This window comes from Odocoileus virginianus, chromosome 31 (assembly GCF_023699985.2).
Source record: "Odocoileus virginianus isolate 20LAN1187 ecotype Illinois chromosome 31, Ovbor_1.2, whole genome shotgun sequence".
NCBI classification, from domain to species: domain Eukaryota; kingdom Metazoa; phylum Chordata; class Mammalia; order Artiodactyla; family Cervidae; genus Odocoileus; species Odocoileus virginianus.
The window spans coordinates 8028621-8050839 of record NC_069704.1 but is presented as its reverse complement, the minus strand read 5'-3'; the positions used below and the strand labels follow the sequence as shown (position 1 = coordinate 8050839).

Below are 22219 nucleotides of genomic sequence, written 5' to 3'. Positions count from 1 at the left end.
CACCTTTAAGAATCCCAAGTGGAAAGCTGGGCTCTGGCTAGGTATTACCCTGCTTTTGATTCTTAAACTTTTCCTCCCAAATCTTCTCAACTATAGGGACAAGCATATAGCATAGCCTAAAGTGTACCTGTCCATTAGAAATTAATTAAATACCAGTCAGAAATGAATTACATGTAGGCTTTTTAAATATGAAATACTGGTTTAGATTGGTGTTCAGTTAAATTTTTTATATCTAATTCATTGAAAATGATGCCCAATATTTATTATCGGATGAGTATTCCCAAGAACGATGCTTTAAAAAGCATTTCCTATTCTGGATTTATGGGAAGATACCCTCAAGCAATGCAGAGGCTCAGCGGAAAAAAGTCTGAAGGAGACTAACATGTATTTGTGACCTATGTTGTGTTTGGCACTGTGTTGTGTTGTGCATATACCATCTCATTTAATAATCATAACAGACATGCATAGTATTTTTTTTTTTTATCACCAAACCATGTCTGACTCCTTGCAAGCCCATGGACTGTAGCTCACCAGGCTCCTCTGCCCATGAGATTTTCCAGGCGAGAATACTGGAGTGGGTTGCCATTTCATTACTATTATGTTTAAAATTTTTATTGAAGTATAGTTGATTTACAATGTTGTGTTCGTTTCAGGTGTATAGCAAAGTAAATCTATTGTACGAACACATATATCCATTCTTTTTTAAAATTCTTTTCCCATACAGGCTATTACAGAGTACTGAGTAGAATTCCTTGTGCTACACAAAGGTTTTTATTAGTCATTTACTTTATATATAGTAGTATGCGTGTGTCAAGTCCAATCTGCTAATTTATCCCCCCTATCTTGCTCCCTGGTAACCATAAGATCGTTTTCTCCATCTGGAGCTCTATTTCTATTTTGTAGACAATTTCATTTGTACCTCTTTTCTTAGATTGCACGTATAGTTGAATCATATATTTGTCTTTGTCTGTCTGACTTGCATCCTGCTTATTGTTAATCCCTGTATTGCAAAGAAACCGACCCAGAAGAGTGAGTTAAATTACACAATGTCACATGACTGGAACATGCAGGAGCCGGAATTTGATACACAGTCTGTCTGACTCCAAGGCATGTTTATTCACCAAATCACCCAATACTGCCTTTCAGGGTAAAACAGAGACTTGTCATTATTAACTTAGATTCTTGCAGACAATTAGGTAAGGAGACTCTTGTTTTCCCAAGGGAACAATCAAACCAAACAAAAACCATGAATTTCAGTCTTTTGTAATTTGGAACATCAAACCTTTTGATTCCCATGTTATAACCTTTGTAGCATGTGGAGTATGGGCCATCTTGTGTCCCCATTGGGGACCTCTATCTCCTTCTTCTGAGTTAGAATGTAAATTATTTATGAAGGGGGCATTCATTTTAGTGAGAAAATAGATCACATATTATAATTTGATATGCTATGCATTTCATTCATGTCAAATATTTTGTTTGCTTTCGGTTGGAGATCAAACCAGTCAATCCTAAAGGAAATCAACCCTGAATATTCATTGAAAGGACTGGTGTTGAAGCTGAAACTCCAATACTTTGGCTACCTAATGTGGAGAACTGACTCATTAGAAAAGACCCTGATGCTGGGATAGATTGAAGGCAGGAGGAGAAGGGGATGACAGGGAATGAGTTGGTTGGGTGGCATCACTGACTCAGTGGACATGAGTTTGAGCAAGCTCTGGGAGTTGGTGATGGACAGGGTAGTCTGGCATGCTGCAGTCCATGGGGTTACAGAGTTGGACATGACTGAGCGACTGAACTGAACTGAACCAGAAACATCTCCCCGACTCTCTGCTCATCCCACACCCTTGCCATGAGATGCTGTCACCCTTTCATCAAGAGGTAGTCTATTTCCCCATGCTTTGAATCCAGCTGCCTCCCGTTTCTAGATTCATCCAATAGAGTGTGACAAAAGTTATAAGGTGCCAGTCTATGTCTAGGCTGCAAGAAGTTTTGTTTTGGCGTGTCCCTGTTTCTCTCGCTTACTCTTGCATCTCTGTCATGCCATGGGAACAGAACTGGGCTAGCATGCAACTCACCACGTTCTCATGAGGGAGCCAGGCAGCAGCCACAAGAGCTACCCAGTCATACCTGCCTATGTTGCTGATCTGCAGAATTGTGAGCTCAAGAAATGGCTGTTGCTTTAAGCCACACATTTTGGAGTGGTTTGTTTTGCAGCAGCAGGTAGCTGACATCCATTTACTAAAATCTGATGGAGTGCCAGCCCTGTGGCATGCTACGGGGACCTAGAGATCACTCAGGCATCGTCCCCATTCTCCAGGGGCAGCCAGCACTCCAAATGGAAAATCAGGCATGTAAACAGATAATCACCACCTGGCAAGTTACATGATGAATCAAAGTCACTTGTGAAATACTGTTAGTGGGAATAGTTCTACTTGCTCGGTAAAGAAGGCATCATTCTAAACACTGAAATACTAGTTATTTCCAGTACTTCCTGTGACAGTGTCATCCAAACCTCAGACTGCATCAGTGGTCACTCAATGAAGAGCCTTGAGGATTACTCAAATGCTATTTATGTCTATTATAGGAGCCCCACTGAATAACCTCAGATGGGAGTAAGGAGCTGCGGGCCAGAACTTTTTGGAACAACTAGTTGAAAGAGGTATTATCCTGTGTTTAAATGTGCAACTGCTAGATAATTGATGGGTACCAAGAAAAAGTTTCAGCTCCTTGGACATTTAATGATCAAAAATTTTAATAGAGCTATAGGCATCAGAAATCATGGACTCCTTGACTATCTCTGACTTTTGAGAGAAAATGAAGGCTATGGAGGGCTAAGACAGAAAGTCAGGACAACTTTGTTTGGAGTAAACTCTTTGCACCTAATGTAAGCGGCCCATGGCAACAGCCAGTCCCTTCGGTCCACAGAGAGAAGGGTGGTTTCCAGGCATTCTGGGCACCACGATGGAATAGATCTGAATCGGCGATTGCATTACACATGACCAAAGACATAGCTGCATAGACTGTCTAGAATGCTTTCTGCAAATGTAGTAACTCATTCAGTATTTCTATGCAAACCATAGAGGAAGTGGGATCATTCTTTCCTCTTGCTTTCCTTTGCTATTAACCTCAATCACATAACTCTTACTTTAATTTTCCCCCTCTAGAAAGAACATCTAACAGAAACCACATGTGAAAATTAAATAAAAGCAGAATTGAGTGAGAGCTGAATCTGTGATATATATGTGTATGTATATGTGTGTGTGTGTGTGTATATATATATATATATATATGGAATTTCTCTACAGAGAAGGTGTATGAAAGCATCTTAGATACACAGTTTTATCACCTGTATGATTTTATGATGATGGAAAGATTGTCTCCTGGGGTTAGCATGGGACTGTGGGCTTATAGGGATGGTCCAAGAAAATGGATGTGAGAATCGGTAGGCTCTCTACTAAATCACTTTACAGTCTCAGAACCTTTTCCCTTACTGCCCTCTCTGCTTTGAGATCCCTTCCTTTCCTCTAGAGATGTTTGTTGGTACATCTTTCCATTCATAATGACCTCTGCTCAAATATGACCTCCTTTCCCTGGTGGCTCAGACGGTAAAGAATCTGCCTTCAATGCAGGGGACCTGGGTTTGACCCCTGGGTTGGGTAGACCCCCTGGAGAAGGGAATGGATACCCACTCCAGTACTCTTCCCTGTAGAATTCCATGGACAGAGGAGCCTGGTGGGCTACAGTCCGTGGGGTTACAAAAATCAGACACGACTGAGAAACTAACACTTTCATGTTTAGAAAGACTTACCTTGATTATCTCATACAAAAATAGCCATCCTATAGTCTCTATCATCTCATCCTGGTTCATTTTTACTTTGGAGCTCTTCTCTGTCTCATATACAGTAAGTCCTATACCTATGAATCTTCAAGTCACAAATTTTCAAAAATGTGAATGTATGTGCTAGGTCTATATTCCAGCGGTTGTACTATACTACTCTATTTTTCAAGATACTGTACTATAAGATTAAAAATGTTTCCATTATTTTTGTTTGGTTTTTATGTATGTATTGTTTTGTGGAAAGTATTGAAATGGATTGGAACCCTATGGTCCTTGCCTCCCGTGTACTCTGCCTGCCTTTTGTTTTAGTCAAAGAATAAGTTTAATCAGAGAAGTGAGGATATGTAGAAACAAAGAAGGCAGTCAAAGGTGACTAAATAATAATGATGCGGTCATCAAGCACAGTCAAGGACCTTTAGTTCTGTAGATAATATTCTGAGCCACATCCTGTGAGCAGTCTTATAGATATTAAAACACCAGGGTGACCATCAACTACATGATGGTCAGACTATACCAATGACATAAGTTGCCACAATTTGGAGAGTTGGCCTCAAAGAAATGGGAACAAATCGACCCTGGAACTGAAGATTAACTGCACCTAAAACAACCAAGATGATGCTGGACTGACCATCAATGCCAATTTGAAGATGAGTATCAGAGTTAGTTGTGCTGTTTCTACACGTATCCCGCTCATTTTGTCTATAAAAGCTCCTGCCCCACGGGTTGCCAGTCAGGGAGGAGTCAGCCTTTGGACAGACATCCGTCACCCTCTCCCGGGCCCCCAGTTGCTGTCATCTGAAATAAAGCAAACTTTCATTTCCACGAACATGGCCCTCTTATTGGGTTTTGAGTGGTTGTTTCTACCATGGTCTTTTGTGGGCAACCGGACCTCACACACTCTTTCAGTAACAGTACTAGAAACCTATTATGGTACAGTATTCTGGGTTTCCCTGAGAGCTCAGCTGGTAAAGAATTCGTCTGCAATGCGGGAGATCTGGGTTTGATCCCTGGGTTGGGAAGATGCCCTGGAGGAGGGCATGGCAACCCACTCCAGTATTCTTGCCTGGAGAATCCCCATGGACAGAGGAGCCTGGTGGGCTACGGTCCGTGGGGTCGCACAGAGTCGGACACGACTGAGCAGCTAAGTGAACACAGCCCAGCACTGTAAACCCGTTGTGTTTGTGGGGTACCCACGCTAACTTTGTTGAACCTAGGGACACATCGGACTTACAAACACGCTCTCAGAATGGAACTCACTCGTGTGTAGAGGGCTTACTGTAGTTAGATGTTGATTTGTTAATTGGCCATCTCTTGCAGTGAAATGCCAGCCACATGGCTTTTGTTAACCTCTATATCCCCAGCACCTGTATTAGTACCTGTTAAGAAGTGAACACTCAAAAGAGACATTCACTAGGTAAATGAATAAATTAACAAACGTGCAAGTTTATCTTTAGATTGAAAATCACAAGCAACCAGTGGGCGTTCTGTAACTGTTGGAAGAATTCACAGGCGTGCGTGCTCCTGCGTGAGCAGGTATCACACAGAGCAAGCAGCGTCTCCCTGGCTTCACATCCCTGCACATTGTGTAAGGAGTATCCAGACGCTTTCTCTTTCCAGCATGACGTAATGCAGAATGAGAAGACCTGCAGAGCGTGCTGCTCACAGACCAGACAGATGATCTCATCCCCTTTTTGGGCATTCCCAGGCTCTGCTGTTCAAAAAGAAATAAATAAAACCTGCAACATTCGGTTCACAGGTGGTCGTTTCGGCTGTGGTCCTGTGTTGGCAAAATCCTGAAGCTCAGCTCTCAGCATTCTGGTGGCCGAAGGGGAGGGAAGTCATGTTGGATATTGTCTGGGCTCTTCCTTCAGCCAAATGGAATGGATTTAGCCTGAGAAACTAGGACATTCAGGGGGAGAAATGCATTTTAGCATCAGCCACAGGGGACAGGCTGTGAGTAACTAACTGGGGGTGATGGGAGAGTTTAAAACACAAAGTAAGCAAAGTATTTCATTGACACCAGAAACCCGAGGCTGTTCTTGGGATGGTTTCAAAGGTTTAGGGCCTGAAGAAAGAATGCACCCAATTTTTCTTACATGGCTCTCTTTCATATAAAAATTCCTTTGGTTTTGATGTCTGTGTATATATTAAAATAATCTTTGATTTATAGATGTTTATTGTTCTACAGTTTGCGATAACTTTTTTGGTCTATTTTCTAACTATTTTTTAAAATATAGTTCTTATATATATATATATATATATATAATAGTTCTTTGTTTTATATGAACATGTAAGTCAAGTCAAATTTTGCCCCTGAGAAATTTTTCTTTTTAATTGAGGTAACGTTGGTTTATATCATTATATGTGTTATGTGCACAACATTGTGTTTCTACTTCTGTATACACCCCAGGGTGCTCACCACCCAAAATTTAGTTTCCCTCCATCACCGTGCAGTTGATCCCCTTCACTCAGTTCGCACTCTGCCTGCCCTTTCCTGTCTGGTAACTGCTACTCTGTTCTAACTATGTGTTTGTTTTTGCTTGGTTTGTTTATTGTTTGGTTTTTACATTCCACATCAGAATGAAATCGTATTGTATGCAATGCCTTTGAGCACATGGATTGTCACCAAAACCCTGAAAGTAAGGGGTGTAGGATTATTCCCATTTACAATGGAGGAAGCTACGGTTCTGAAGAGATGGTGAACTGACCCTGTTCACACAGCCAGAGCACACGAGAACTGGTCGTAGAACCCAGATCTGGTGATCTGGTTACCCTAAGTGCAAACTCATCCCGTGAAAAGTTCAAGACCTAAAAGGTGATTTCTGTTTGTCCATCACAATGTCTGTATCCCTAAAGTTTCCCTGGTCAGCTGCCCTATTTTAGACCCTAGTCTGGGGCAGTTTTGGGCAGGCAAGTCAGTGTACAAACCAAACTGAAGTCCATGTAGATATCCCATGAACAACGACCATATCCAAATGGAGCTGTCAGTTCTGCCCCCAAAACTTCCCACCCCCTGTTGCTGTCCTCTTCCTACCAATCTCTTTATCCAACAATTGGTATCACCAGTTGCTCAAGTCCTAAGAAGTCATCCTTGGTTCCTCCCGTGCCGTAACCACTTTCTCCGACCAATCCATGATCAAATCTTCCAATTTTCATTTCCAAAGTTTGTCCTGGCTTTATCCTCTCTTCTTCATCTTTATTGCCAGCATCTTAGTTCAAGTCACCAGATTCATGCTCCCTAGGTTTTCACAAACGCCTCGTAGCAACTGACCCTGTCCTGCTCTATACCTCTCCCATTCATTTTCTCTAACAGAAACAAAGGGATTGTCCTAGCATATTTTTTTGGTATTTAGATACCCCAAGGCTTCCTGGTACTTTTGTAAAACCCAAAGTCCTTAACATGACCACCGGTCTCTGCTTGATCTAGCCCTTGGCTTTCTCTCCAAACTTATTTGTGCACTTGCTTATTCTATTCTAGGAGCTACTGTGTGGAGGGGAAAGTTTCATGAGAATAAAGTCCAGAGAGACGAAGGAAGGAAATTATAGCTGGGATGCTAGCGGAGGTGGGATTCCGATGATGCCGCTTGAGCTGCAGAGCCCCGCTGTGGCCTAAGTGCTGCACTGACTTATTGAGTCAATAGATCCTCTCTCCTATTTTTAAAAAATTAAGGTCATACCAATTTGCATTTACTATTGTTTGCCATGAGATATTCTTGGATTTTTAGAAACTCATAGTCAGATGGGGGAAACGCAACGTGTGGATAGGAAAACACTCAACAAAGTGGTTGGTATGGTGCAAGTAAATACCAGGAACTTTTGCTCAGCCTGGGAGAGGAAAAAGCACCATGGAAGGCTTCTTGCAGGGTCTGACTCTTGAAGCATGGTTAAAAGTTGACAGGATTCGGCGTTCATGTGTCCAGAGGGTCCGACCGTAGGTCTCTCCTTTTGCCTGCAGCGTGAGAATCAGAGTACAAACTGCGGCAGCTGGAGTCATGGCAGGACAGGCATTCAGAAAGTTTCTTCCCCTCTTTGACTGAGTATTAGTTGAAAGAAATGCAGCCAAAACTGTAACCAGAGGGGGCATTATGCTTCCAGAAAAATCACAAGGAAAAGTATTACAAGCAATGGTGGTAGCTGTTGGATCAGGCTTTAAAGGAAAGGGTGGAGAGATTCAACCAGTGAGTGTGAAAGTTGGAGATAAAGTTCTTCTCCCAGAATATGGAGGCACCAAAGTAGTTCTAGACGACAAGGATTATTTCTTATTTAGAGATGTTGACATTTTTGGGAAATATGTCAACTGAAATAAGCCACTATTGAAATGGCATCACGTGAAGCCGCCCATTCCACTGAAGTTCTAAAATCTTTCATCCTGTAAGTAATTTCCATGTTTCTCTTTTATAATAAACTAAGGATATCCAGCTAATGACAAAAAAAAAAGTTGACAGGATTCATCTACAGATTAGAGGACGGTGCCAAGACATTCCAGGGCTCAAGAAAAGCATGAATCAAGGTATGTTGTGAAACCATATGATAGGTTCAAGGAACCACAAGTTGTTCGGCATAACTTTAATGCATCACAGGCAATGGAGTCAAGGAAAGAGAAGCTGGAGAGGGAGGCAGAGGCTAGACTAGGAAGAGACTAATAAATAGGTCACCCTAACAAGAGGAATATTGTCTTTGAAGTTAGGAGGGGACACTGAAAACTGAAATCTCCATGTTTAAAAAATGGGGATGCCAATCCCTGCCTAACTTACCTTAAAAGATAAGGGTGAGAGTCTCTCAATAAAATGGCCATGAAGATGCTTTGAACCAGATATGAATGAGCGATTTAGGCAAAGGAAAAAGAAGACTGAAATCTATCAGTCATCTCCTATTTGCCAGCCTCTGGACCAGGAGAGACTCGGGAAGGAGGTAGAAACTGAGGAGCAGTGTAGATGGGTTTGGTGAGTCCCCCTAGCTTTTTGTTGCTACAGGAAAGACAGAGGTGGAGCCCCTTTGGGAGTTAGGAGTTACCCCTGAAGGGAGAGCAGAAAGTATTGTTTATGAGCCCAGCCTATTTCACAGGTGCCCCAAGCTGGATTCACTCTCTGTCCCTCTGTGCCCACTTCTGGCATTCCAGCACCGTGATCCCAGGATGGCTTTTCTGATGCTTAAGTCCAAACCACTTCAGCAGTGGGCAGCTTTGTTCTCAGAAACCGTCCCCCTATGTTCCCTTCCTCTTAACTCTCTCCCACCCAGCCCTGGATCATTACTTGAGCAAAGCCAAGAAAATGCCACAGCTGCAGGTTTTTATAGCTCCAGTGTGGGGAGATGACTGGCCTCTTGGGGGATTTGTGGTCTGGAAAGCAGGGCTGTAATTAACAAGGCACCAGAACCCAGTGTTTGTCCTCCTGGGGAGATCCATCCATGAGATTGGGAACTCTCAAACTGGACTCTAGGTATCAGCTTTTCGGACCATTTGCTCTGGCCTCGAAGTGTGTGGACTGGCCCTGGGCTAATTGTTTCTGGTAATTAGTGAGCTGGGATGGTCAGCCTGAGGTCTGAGATGTTGCAATGTGGATCTACCCAAATCAAACTGCATGGGATTGCCACAAGAAAGCAAACAATGTATCTCTTCAGTTTAGAGGGTGATTTGGTAATATTGAGAATTTTAAAGTATACCCTCTATTTCTTTTTTTTCCCTTAATATTTATTTGCTTATTTGGCCACGTAAGGTCTTAGTTGTGGCACGTGGAATCTTTGCTGTGTCATGTGGGACCTTTTTCATTATGGCACACGGACTCTCTAATAGCCTCATGGGCTTACTTTCTCCGTGGCATGTGGGCTCTTAGTTCCCTGAACAGGGATTGAACCTGTGTTATCTACATTGCAAGGTGGATTCTTAACCTCTAGACCATCACGGAAAGTCCCTGTCTCCATTTCTTGGGAGTAGAAAGAACATGAAGGATTATATGATGCTTTGATTAATTATTTCATTCATTCATTGATTTACTCAACAGTTACTGAGAACCTGTTTGTGTCAGGTATTGGGGTGGGACCTGAATAAGATAAATAAGACCCTTGTCTGCCCTCCAGAAGCTTGCAGTCTGTCAGTGGTGTTGCACAGTGTTGTTAATTTACAACCAGAAGTCAGAGAATTGCAATCTCTCCCTAGCTCTGCCATAGGGCTGTGTATGCCCGTGTAGAAGGAGACCGCATTTTGTCCACAAAAATTCTATCTTGGCAAACAGGAACCATGTTATAATCAATGTCTGACAAGTCTTGCCTATTTATGGACAATCTCGCAATTGCTTTATTTTTAATAGCAAAAATAGTATTTGGGGAAAACGTATTAAAATCAACACCAAGTTTGAAAATGTACTGAGATCACTTGAACAAATGGTAAAGCAGGAGGCAAAGTTTATTACATTTTGCAACTATTCCTCATAAACTGCATTGTGGAATTCAAGACTATACATGCTGACAGAATGAATTTTAAAAGAAATGAACAGTGTTCTCTTGCTAAACAAATCTCTACTTGTGGCTTGTGGGTTTAAAAAAGAACTAGAACTCATATGAATTGGATAACTGCAAAGTTGATGGGATCTGGAAAGCAGTTAGATGACTTATAATGGATGGATCTTGATGTCAAGAGTTTGTCTAAAAGCGGTTCATGAAAATTGAAAGTTGGAAGAACAAGTAATGATGAAATATATTAATAATTTATGTCTTTAGATACATGGTGATCTCACTGATAAGTAGACATTTTATTATTTTATCCAAATCTCTAATGTTTAAGTATATAAATAGGCCAAATAACTTGTCTCTTTGAGTCATCTTGAAAAGATGAGGAATACCCCGTCGTTAGATGCTGTCCTGGGCCTGGGCAAATGTGATAAGTGGCTAATAAGCTGCTTGGTTTTCACACAGTTACTTTTATCTCCTCGTCTGTGAAATCGGAGTGATGAGGTATTTACTTTTCCCTTCATTTGGAATCATGGCTTTTGTAAAGGCAAATGCTATGGAAAATCATACAACTACACATTGGCTGTTTTGAATCTCCCCTCCCTTTATTCTCAGCTAATTGAGTTGGGAAACTTCATTAAGTAAATACACCTCCAGAACTTAACAGTACCCTCTTCCCTAAGACTCTAAGTAGGGAAAGCAAGTACTTTTTCCTTTCTCTTATCTGTTACAGAAATTGAAGATGTATAAGGCATCTCGGGAGAAAGGAAATGCTTGTTGATTTTCTGATACTGTTACCTCTTACTTGTCCTCATCCAGATGGAGCAGAGCAGTAAGTATTGTATGAGGAGCCTAATGACATTTTAGGGAGAGGATGTGGGAAGTTATCACTATTTTGAAGGAAATGAAACTTTTGCAAATGCACTTGATCCTTTTGTGAATCCAGTTGATCTGACACATTAGCTGTCCCCACGCGATGGGTCATTCCATGTGGTCCATAGAATCTCCTGGGGTATCTTCCATTAAATGGCCTCTGCCACTACTATATTTATTTTATCCTAGGAAACTAGAAATACAGTTGAGCTATATAGGTGGGCTCTGCCTAGTTATTAAAGTCTGCATGTAACTGAATTGGGTACATCTGTAGAACAGAGAGGCTGGGCATGTTTTTATTTAATCTAATTAATGTAAACTCTTCAGAACTTTGGGCATTCAGGATTTACGTGTGACCTATAACTGCTGCTTCTAAGTTGCAGAGAAAGAAAATCATGTTTAATAGCTTTGTTAAAAGATTTTGCTTTTTCTGACCTCATTGCTGTAGCGTTTAACTCAATCTGTGTGTGTTTAAGAAATAAGGGGAAACAGGCTGGGAGCAAAATTATCATCTGGTCTCTACCCAAAACATCCTTTTTTTTTTTTGTAAACTCTGAAAGCCTTTAAAAAGCTGCTTTGAGTAACTTCCACACCACAGTCCCAGCTCAGAGTGAGATACTGGTTTGTGGCCCCGGATGAGAGAAAAAGGGGAGCCGCGACTCTCACGGGGCAGCTCGGCTACTCAAGCCTTCCAAGCCCAAGAGACTTGACTACATTGGAGATGCCCTGGAAGGGGACCAGCAGCCTTTTGAGCTCTTTACCCATCACTAATTCTGGCTCCAGCTGGACTCCAGCTCTGGTGATGAAAAGGGCTGAATGCAAACGCTTTGGATGGGATCTATTCAGTCTGCACTTACTCACCCTGCATCCTGTGGTTTCCATGGCAACAGGCGCATGTTTCATTGTATCATGTGTGGAGGGGCTGTACCTTATACTCGTCCATTGTCAAGAAAGTCTGGTCACGTGTCCCTTCCTTCCTTCTCATCTGATTGGGCTCAACCCAGAGCCAGTCTCTTCTCTTTCCAGGTGACATCCAGAGACAAATGCCCGAGACCACTGTCTAAGATCCTGAACTGTGGGTCCCCCTGGAGACACAGGAGACTGGGTCCAAAGACACTTGGCAAGGTTGGAAGATCAGAAATTGAGCCACAGGCCCCTTTCCTGCTCTCACTTGGCTCCCGGGCTTGGCTGGGTTTTGAGGGCCACGAGATGAAAAGATCACCTGGACACTGTCCATCCTGATTCTGCTCCAAGAAGTGTGATTTGTTAGGCAGCTGGAGAACTGCCAGAGAGAACTCCTTGCATGAGCCTGGAATAATTGTTGTCTGTGATATCTGCCTATTAGTCATTTGACAAACTTGAGAGTTGGCTGTTTGCTAACAGTTCATGGGATTTCCCAGGTGGCACTAGTGGTAAAGAACCCATTTGCAATGCAGGAGACATAAGAAATATGTATTCAAAACCTGGATTGGGAAGATTCCCTGGAGGAAAGCATGGCAGCCCACTCCAGTATTCTGGCCTGGAGAATCCCATAGAAAGAGAAGCCTGATGGGCTATGGTCCATAAGATTGCAAAGTCGGACACGGCTGAGTGACTTAGCATGCATGCAAGCAGTTTATAGTATCGTCAAATTGTATTCAAGAGGAATCTAGTTAATAATCACTGTTGTAAGAGAAACATCCTCTCTCTTCTGTTTTCACCCACCTCGGTTCACAAAAATGGGGTCCTTTGTCATCTGAGAAGTTTCAGGAAGAAAGAATTGATTCTTCTTTCCAGTCCCTTCATTTACTCATCCCCATAAGACAAGGTATCACTTGTCTGGTGGTAAACAAGAGTCTGACTTCCCCCTGTCCATATTTCTTTGTAGGGTGGGTCCATATGTTAAAGACTGTGTGATATGTGAGCTATCTTAGGTCCTAATGTGTCTTGGTGCCTGTCCTCTTTACTAGATTATATTTTCCATTTTTTAAATTTATCTAGTTCTCCAGTTCAGAAATTTCATTTATGAATCTATAATGATTCAGAGAGGAAAATCAGTAGCCCTTCCAGCAGATTTGATCCACTGATGCTTTTTATTGCTTCACTTGGAGACTAACCATGGAGTTTTGATTTAGATATCAAACTTTGAGCATTGAGAAGTTGTACAATAAAATTTCAGATTTCCAATTTATCTTGGAAAATCTGGCAATATGTGGCCTATAGGGTGATGATGAGTGGGAGGTAGCCAAATTTACCCCTCTGGCTGTGGCGTTCTTTCCAGTTTGCTCCCTCCAGGCCCACTCACGCACTCAGAGTATCTAACATCCGGGTGGGTGTTTGAGCTCGTGACTCCTGCTAACTCAAGATGTGTGCCTCACTCTCTGTAAGGTTCACGTGTTACAGTTTGTGTGATGTGTGACCTTGTCCTTTTGTGGGTTTCGGTGGGGTGTACAGGGAGCCGGGGTATCCTGACTGGGTTAGGGTTTTTGGAGGACCAACCTCCCTATATCAGGATGCTGAGATCTAATGATATTCCCAGAAGTCCAGTTGCTGCTGAGATGACAGAGAAGAGTGAGGAGCAGCCAGAGAGAGCGAGGAGCAGCTTCACCTGGGAAGAGCAGAGAAAATAATACTTGAGCTGGGTTCTGGAGCATAAGTAGGATATCACTAGGCAAAGAAGGAGGACAGAGGCTTTCTGAGCTGAAGGATCCTAATATGGGGAAAGGCTATTAAGAAGCACATGAAACTTCAAAAGATGATACATATTTTGGTATGACAAAAATGTCAAACATGGGAGAGGGTGCTTGGAGAGAGAGGCAGGGACCAGGGAATAGAGGATCCTCCAGGGTCAGTGGAAATCTAATGAAACTTAATTTTTAATTAATTTGTAATGATAAAAGTCATGTACAATTGCATCTTATTTGAAAGGTCTAAAATATTAAAGATAAATTTGGACATCTGTGTAATTCTCAGGCCATCTGGGTTTACCTAGGGCTTCTCAACCTTGTTACTACTGATATTTTGAGCTGGATAGATCCTTGCTGGGGCCTGACTGTCCTGTACACCCTGGACTCTGTCCCCTTCATGACAGGAGCACATCCCTCCTTGGAACCGTTTTGATAGCCAGCAGCATTCTGGAGATGTTGTTGCTCCCAGATGAAAACTAATGACCTAGCTGTCACCAGCATCCTCCATTTGCTACAAAAGCTCATGGATTTATTTCCATACATTTCCCTGGTGTCTCAGTGGTAAAGAATCTGCCTGGAATGCAGGAGACTTGCAGGAGATGTGGGTTCAGTCCCTGGGTTGGGAAGACCCTCTCGAGAAGGAAATGGCAACCCACTCCAGTATTCTTGCCTGGAAAATCCCATGGACAGAGCAGCCTGGTGAGCTACAGTCCATGGAGAAGATTGAGCAAAAGAGTCGCAAAAGAGTCAGACATGACTGAGCAACTAAACGACAAACAGAAGCACCTGTATGTATATTTACTATGTTCTGGTTGTTTTCTGTTTCTGTTCTGCTTTTCCTGCTCATGTGTGTAGTATTTTGTTAGTAAACATTCTGTTTTCCTTTTTCACAAATACTATTACGTGAAATGCATTAATTTTTAACTTGCTTATTTCACAAACCTTTATGTTTTGGGCTTCCCTGGTGCCTCAGCTGGTAAAGAATCTGCCTGCAATGCGGGAGACCTGGGTTCAATCCCTGGGTTGGGAAGATCCCCTGGAGAAGGGAACGCCTACCCACTCCAGTATTCTGGCCTGGAGAATTCTGTGGACTGTATAGTCCCTGGGATGGCAAAGATTCGGACACAACTGAGCGACTTTGACTTTGTTTTCGGATACCTATGTTTGTGCTAGTAAAAAGCAAGCTGTCAGGTTTTTTTTTTTCTTATGGTATAATATTCTGTTGTAGGGATATAACACAGTTTATCTATAGCTCTGCTATTCGATCTTTAATTTGTTTTACTTCTTTTCTTTTTTTATTTCAAACAATTTGGTCTTGAATGTCCTGACACATTACCTCATGTACACAGAAGCCTGTATCCAAATGACGAAGCAGTCTTGCTGTTATTCATTTCCAAAATGACGAAACCATTGACTAGATTCTTTGTGCTTCTTAGGGAAATGCTTCTTTTCTATTGGAAACAACCCTAAAGGGAAAAGAAAAAAGAGGGCAAAGAAGAGAAGGGCAGAGGAGAGAGTAAAAGCGAAGAAAACAAAGACGGGTTTTCTAGCCACTCCCGTGATTGGAGCTGAGTATTATTAGTTCAGGAAAAAAAAAAAAAAGAAAAAACATTTTTTTTGGTGAGAAGATGAATAGCAAGACATGGTATTCCAAATGTCAAAGGAGACATCCCGGTGCAAGCAGGAGGGAGAAAGAGAGATGAAGCTTCCAAATGTCTTTCCCCAAAGCTTCTCAACACTTTGCCTCCCGGCCTCTGATTTGCCCTACAGCCAAAACCAGCTGACCTCTCATATTCCTTATTCCAAAGAAAAAGAAATGTGTCCCTTTAACTCCAGCTTAAGCCAATTATCTGAGACAGGTCTCATGTTCTGAAAAAAGTCTGTATGCTTGTAATAACCCCCTTCCTTTGTGGACTGATAGGCTGCCACTGGCCTGGACTCCTTAGTGGGGAATTAGTTCATAACCTTGCCCTTATTCATCCCACCGCGTTAGTGGGTGTTCAGTTAGGGTTAGCCTTCCCTGTAATTTATCCAGAGGGAGGAGGGCCAGAGCCTTCGGGATTAATCAGCTCTGTCCTGGGAGAAGCTGAAGCTCAAGGTTCCCATTCTGCCTGTGTCCTCGACATGCTTGATCAGCAATCTCCCTCCCGTCCTTCAAGACCTGGCTTCCCCTGGGAAATGTTTTAACCCCCTTGCTCTCCTGACCCACCTCCTTGATGCCTCCCCAGCCCCAGCCCCTCCCACCCTCGCCCTTCCATAATAAGTTTCCCCGTGTACTTATTACAACCTTAGAACCTCTGATGCATCCTCTCCTATGCTCTTGACTGTCCCTTGGGTCTAGATGCCAATACCTTAAGGGCAAGACTGTATCTAAGGCAGTCCCAAGTCCCAGATTCTGTGTTCAGTGCATTCCACTGATCAGTGAGTCACAGAGTCCGCCCAGACTCAAGGCGTGGAGAAAACAGCACTGCCTTACAAGGCGAGGAGAACAAGGTTTCATGATGCAAAGGAGTCTGGATACAGGGAGGGATTTTTTGCAGGGATTTTTACATTTTTATAAACAATCTATTCAAAGTGGTTTTATTAAAATTAAAAATGCATATCTTTTAGGGCCCAATAATTCACCTTTCTCTGAGAGACAATTTACACAGGTGCATAAGGAAATATATATCAAGACAATTATTGAAAATTTATCTGAAATACAAAACAAACAAGATCCACTAGCATAGATACAGATATAATATGATACATACATACTACAGAATAGTTGTCATAAAAAAAAAAAGACTGATAGTTTCTTACATACCAGACTATTTAGATATCCCAAATACTAAGGTTTATGAAATAAGCAAGTTAAAAATTAATAAGTATAATATAAAAGAATATATGTGAAAAAGATAAAAAGAACCTGCACTATTGGTAAATCCATGTACAGGTAAATCTATAGAAATAGGCCCATGAACTTCTACAGCAGATAATTAACACTGGTTGCTGCTCTTCTCAACAGGTCTTCCGTTCTCAGCTGGGAGTGGTCTTGCCCTCAGGGGACATCTGGCAATGTCTGGAGATGTTTTTGGTTGTTATGATTGAGGAGGTAAATGAAGCTACCAGGCAGGTGGAGCAGGTGGAGGCCAGGAATGCTGCTAAGCATCTCCCAGAGTACAGGACAGCCCCTCCAGCCAAGAATTACCCAGTCCCCAGTGTCAGTCATACCAAGATTGAGAAGCCCTGCTGCTCTAGACAGACACAGAAGAGATGTTTTAGACCATTTTTAAAGAAAATATAATTGTGAATTATATACGTAATTACAAATTGATTCAGATTTAACCTTCAGCAGATTTCCATTGACCACAGAGTATAACCTGGTCTCTGTCTTGTCTCTCCCTGGTTCCTGCAACGCATCCTACATTTTTGGCATACCAAAGTATTTGTAATCCGTCAAAGTTTCATGTGCTTCATGATGCTTTTCTTTATTTCACCTCATGTTCTGAGATCCATACACTTGGAGTGTCTAATTTCTTATTGAGTGTCTAATAAACTAAGCCCAAATTAACCTGCACAGAACAGACCTCTTTTTCTATGAATTTTAAAGAGTTGTTTACTTGTTTGTTTGTTTTGGCTGCACTGGGTTTTCGTGGTTGCATGCAGGCTTTCTCTAGTTGCACTGAGCGGGGATTCTCTCTCAGTGGCTTCTCTCGTTGTGGAGTACGGGCTCTAGGGCGCTCAGGTTTCAGTAGTTAGGGCTCACAGGCTTGGTTTCCCCATGGCAAGTGGGACGAACTGGTGACCCCTGCATTGCAAGGCAGAGTCCTAACCACCGGGCCACCAGGGAAGACCTCTCGATTTCTGTCAGCTTCACATTTGTTTTCTTTCCCCACACTTTCCCTTTTCAAGACATGGTATTTCTCTCCTCCTCATTGTTCACTTTATTTCCCCACATCCACTCCAACAACAGGATCTCTATCAGCATAACAGGAAGCTCTATCAGCACACTATACTTTGAACTGACCATTTCTTGCAACCTCCTGTCACTTTCCTGCCTCTCCAAGTAAGTCATCTTTGCATCTTTCCTAAGTCATAGAGAAGGGCCAGAGGGGATAAAGGGGGCTGGTACTATGTGGCTGAAAGTGAAGTGAAAGTGAAAGTGGCTTAGTCATGTCCGACTCTTTGTGACTGCATGGACTATACAGTCCCTGGAATTCTCCAGGCCAGAATACTATAGTGAGTAGGTGTTCCCTTCTCCAGGGGATCTTCCCAACCCAGGGATTGAACCTGGATCTCCCACATTGCAGGTGGAATCTTTACCAGCTAAGCCACAAGGGAAGCCCAAGAATACTGGAGTGGATAGTCTATCCCATCTCCAGGGGAACTTCCCGACCCAGGAATCCAACTGGGGTCTCCTGCATTGCAGGCGATTCTTTACCAACTGAGCTATGAGGGAAGCAGATGGTGGGGAGTTAGAGCTGAGGGGAGCATATTGTCTAAGAGTTTCAGTGAAGACCACAATATAGAAATATGCCCCCAAGTTTTGGTCATAGAAGAACATGTTAAATTAGAAGGATAAAAAGAAGATAGCCAGCAGTGTTTTAAAGGAGCTTTTCCAAGCTGGGTTCACATGTGGTAATCAGACCTTGTGAGCAGGATTTCCTTGGAGGGCACAGCAGTCCTTTGTTAGTGGGACTGCATGGGGTTTGCCATGGCAATGGAGAGGGACTGCCCGATGTTCTTGAGGAGGGGAGCAGAAATGGATCCACTGAGTGAGCAGACTGGGAGGCTGGTCCAGATGGGAGCTTGGATTGCAGTCTCACCTATTAATGGAATTGAAGTGGAAACTGGATTAAGTTTGATGAGTCCTGGAGTTTGAGATGGAGAGGCTAGCGTAAATTCCAGTCTCAGCCTACACTAAATGTTTGAGCTTACTAAACATATGAAAGTCTCATTTTTGTTACCTATAAAATAGATTTAATAGTTTCTGGCTAGCTTCTATTCACCACTGTACTGTGAGTCCTAGCCAGAGGAATTAGAGAATAAAAAAAAGAAAGAAAAGTATCCAAATCAGAAAGGAAGAAGTAAAAGTGGTCCTGTTTGGGGATGGCATAATTAGTTATGTAGAAAACCCTAAATGCTCAACAACAAAAATCGTTGGAACTAATAAATTCAGTAAAGATGCAGGATACAAAATCAACAAAATCAGTGGTACACAAACAATGAAGTCTCTGAAAAGGGAATGATGAAAACATTCCCAATTACAATAGCAATAACAAGAAAAAAATGTTTAGGAATCAACTTAACCAAAAAGGTGAGAAATTCTTACACTGAAAACTATACTATGTTAATGAAGAAATGAAAGAGGATACAGACAATTGAAAACCCACCCCATGTTCCTGCATTAGAAGAATTAACATTGTTAATTCTCCTGCAATGCAGGAGACTTGGGTTCAATCCCTGGGTGGGGAAGATCATCTGAAGAAGGAAATGGCAATCCACTACAGTATTCTTGCCCGGGAAATTCCGTGGACCAAGAAGCCTGGTGAGCTACAGTCTACGGGGTCGCAAAAGAGTCGGACACAACTGAGCCACTTAACAACAACAACAACTGTCAAAACCCCAGTGACATTCTTTACACGATGGTCCTAAAATTTATGTGGAATTGTGAAAGACTCAGAATAGTAAAAACAATCTTGAGCAAGAAGAACAAAGCCGGAAGAATCACACCAACTGATTTCAAAATACACTACAAAGTTATTCTACTCAAAATACAATTATTCCAGTATAGTCCTGGACTAATAGTATAAATATTCAGTGGAACAGCATAGAGAGTTCCAAAATAAATTCATGCATATATAGCGAGCTGATCTTTGACAAGGGTGCTAAGAGCACACAGTGAGGAAAGGATAATCTCTTGAATAAATGATATTGGGAAAAGTAGGTACCCATATTGCTAGAGAGTGAAATTGGATTAAAGCCTTAAGTGCAAGACCTAAAACTATAAAACCACTAGGGGAAATAGGGGAAAACTTTCTTGACCTTGGTATGGGCAATTATGTCATGACCCCAAAAGCACCTTGTCAACAAAAGCAAAAATAGACAAGTAAGATTGAATCAAACTAAAACCCTTCTGCTCAGTAAAGAAAATGATAGGATGGAAAGACAACCTGTGGAATGAGAGAAAATATTTACAGACCGTATCTTTGATAAGGGCTTAGTATCCAAATATGTAAGGAGCTCAACTCAATAACACACTTATTTTTTAAAGTGTATTTAATGTTTCATTGGGATACAAGTTAGACACTATATAATTTTTTCTAAGTGCATAACCCAGTGATTTTTAATATGTTCATAACGTTGTGAAGCCATCATTACCATGTAGTTCTAGAACATTTATATTAGCACAAAAGAAATTCCTTACTGTACCCATTAGCAGTCACTCCCACAGTCTTCCCCCAGCCCGTCACAATCCAGTAATCTCTCTTCTGTCTCTATAGTTTTTGCCTATTGTGAATGTTTTATACAAATAGAACTATATGATATATGCCTTTTAGTGTCTGGTTTCTTTCTTTCTTTTTTTTTTTAGTGTCTGGTTTCTTAACTTACAATGATATTTTCAATATTTACCCACGTTGTAGAATTTATCAGTACTTCAGTACTTTTTCATAGCCATAAAAAATTAAAAATATGGTTAATTCCACTGTATGAAATCATGACCTTGCAAAAACTTTTTTGCAAATGTTCATAGCACAACATTATTCATAATAACAAAAAGGCATAACAACCCAGTGTAGTGAAAGCTATGAATGGATTTTTAAATTTATAGAGTTCAGAACTCCCTAATGGCAGGAACCATGTATTATTTGATGTTTTATACATTACAGGTGTTACATGAATGTTTGGTCGGTTAATGAATGAATGACAACTACTACTATAATAATATGTGATCATTGACTATTAATAATAATGGAGATTACAGTATTGAGGATGATGGAAATTACTGCTTGGTTGAGCTTGCTTAGATTTGTGACTCTCTTTGGATTTCAGTTCCTTTGCTAATGAAATAGGGCTAATAGTGATGGTTAAAATGAGATCAGGGATATAGATGTTATTCCTATATGTAAGCTTCAGTCCCCAGGCCTGCCACATATATTACAACAACAGACAATCACTGGGCATTTCAGAACTGTACCAGTGATCAAGGGTAAGGGACTCGCTTCTCAAGAATCTCTTTACATCAAGTAAATTTCCATTTCTTTCATAATTAAAAGAAGCTACATTTTTTCTCCTGGAGAGTATAAACAATTAGTTATAAATGGTTTATGAATATCTGAAGAAAGGTTGAGGTTGAGGCTCATATATTTTAGGATTTTCGTGTTTGTTTCATGTTTAATCAGTTTCAGTAAACATTGTTGAATCTCAAGCTTTCTAAGGCAGGCTGTACCTTCATCATTGTGTTTTCAGTGACAAGTGGAAGGGTTGGTGCTTAGAGTGCACGTCTTTATTTTTTGCAGATACACACATTGATAGCATTTGACATAACAAGGTTTCAAAGCTGATCTCTATATTCCATGTCAACACACGAACACAAGGCTCCATAGATTTCACCTCAAACAAATCCAAGCAACAGAGAATTGGAGTAGATCCATCCAAGGAAACTGTGCCTTGCAGACATGCCCTGTTTCCCAGGCTCACTTCTTGGAAAAGGATATGAACTCAGTGCAGACGGACTGTCCCCCCCTCCCCAGGGCACAGTGGTAAGCCCTTTAGGAGACCCAGCCTTCCAGGATCTGAGTGTGCTGCAGGAGAGAGTCATGTCATGGGAAATCAAATACAGAACCCATAGCCTTTGACAGACGGAGGGACAAAAGCAGATTATTTGTGGTGGGGACAGAGACAGTCATTTTAACCAATATCTCCAGACATTTAAAGTAAAAAAAATCTAGCCAGTCTTTGTGGCTAAGTTCTGGAGTAACTAACCTCATAGCCATATGGCTGATGGGGATGAGGAGGCAAATTTCATCTGTAAAATGATAGGCCTGGAGGAGATAATGATCACTCTCCTTCCTCCCAGCTCAGCCTCGTGGTTTCTTTGTGAAACCCTACAGAGGGGGCTGTGGGATCCCAGGGCCCCCAGGGCCTAGGGGAACCTAGAGAGGTTCAAGGGGCTGCCAGGGGGTCCTGCTGGGGGGTTTCTGACTTCTCCCGGCAGCTGTGTGCACCCAGCTTTCTCCTCTTTCTACACGCTGAGCTTCTCCTCTGCACACTCAGCTCTCCTACGGCACATGTGTCACCCACACAGCAGAGATACTGAACCTGGAGGAGGAAGGCTCTGAGCCACGCTCTGGTGTCTGGAGCCATCACTGTCACGGATGTGTTTCTAAAACACCAATCTGCATCCCTCTGTGAC

The 22219-nt window shown here is 41.9% G+C and overlaps 1 pseudogene; it reads left to right on the top strand.

The window, feature by feature from the left end:
- Positions 1–7830: 7830 nt before the first annotated feature.
- LOC110143878 (10 kDa heat shock protein, mitochondrial pseudogene) lies at positions 7831–8139 on the top strand (annotated as a pseudogene).
- Positions 8140–22219: the final 14080 nt, after the last annotated feature.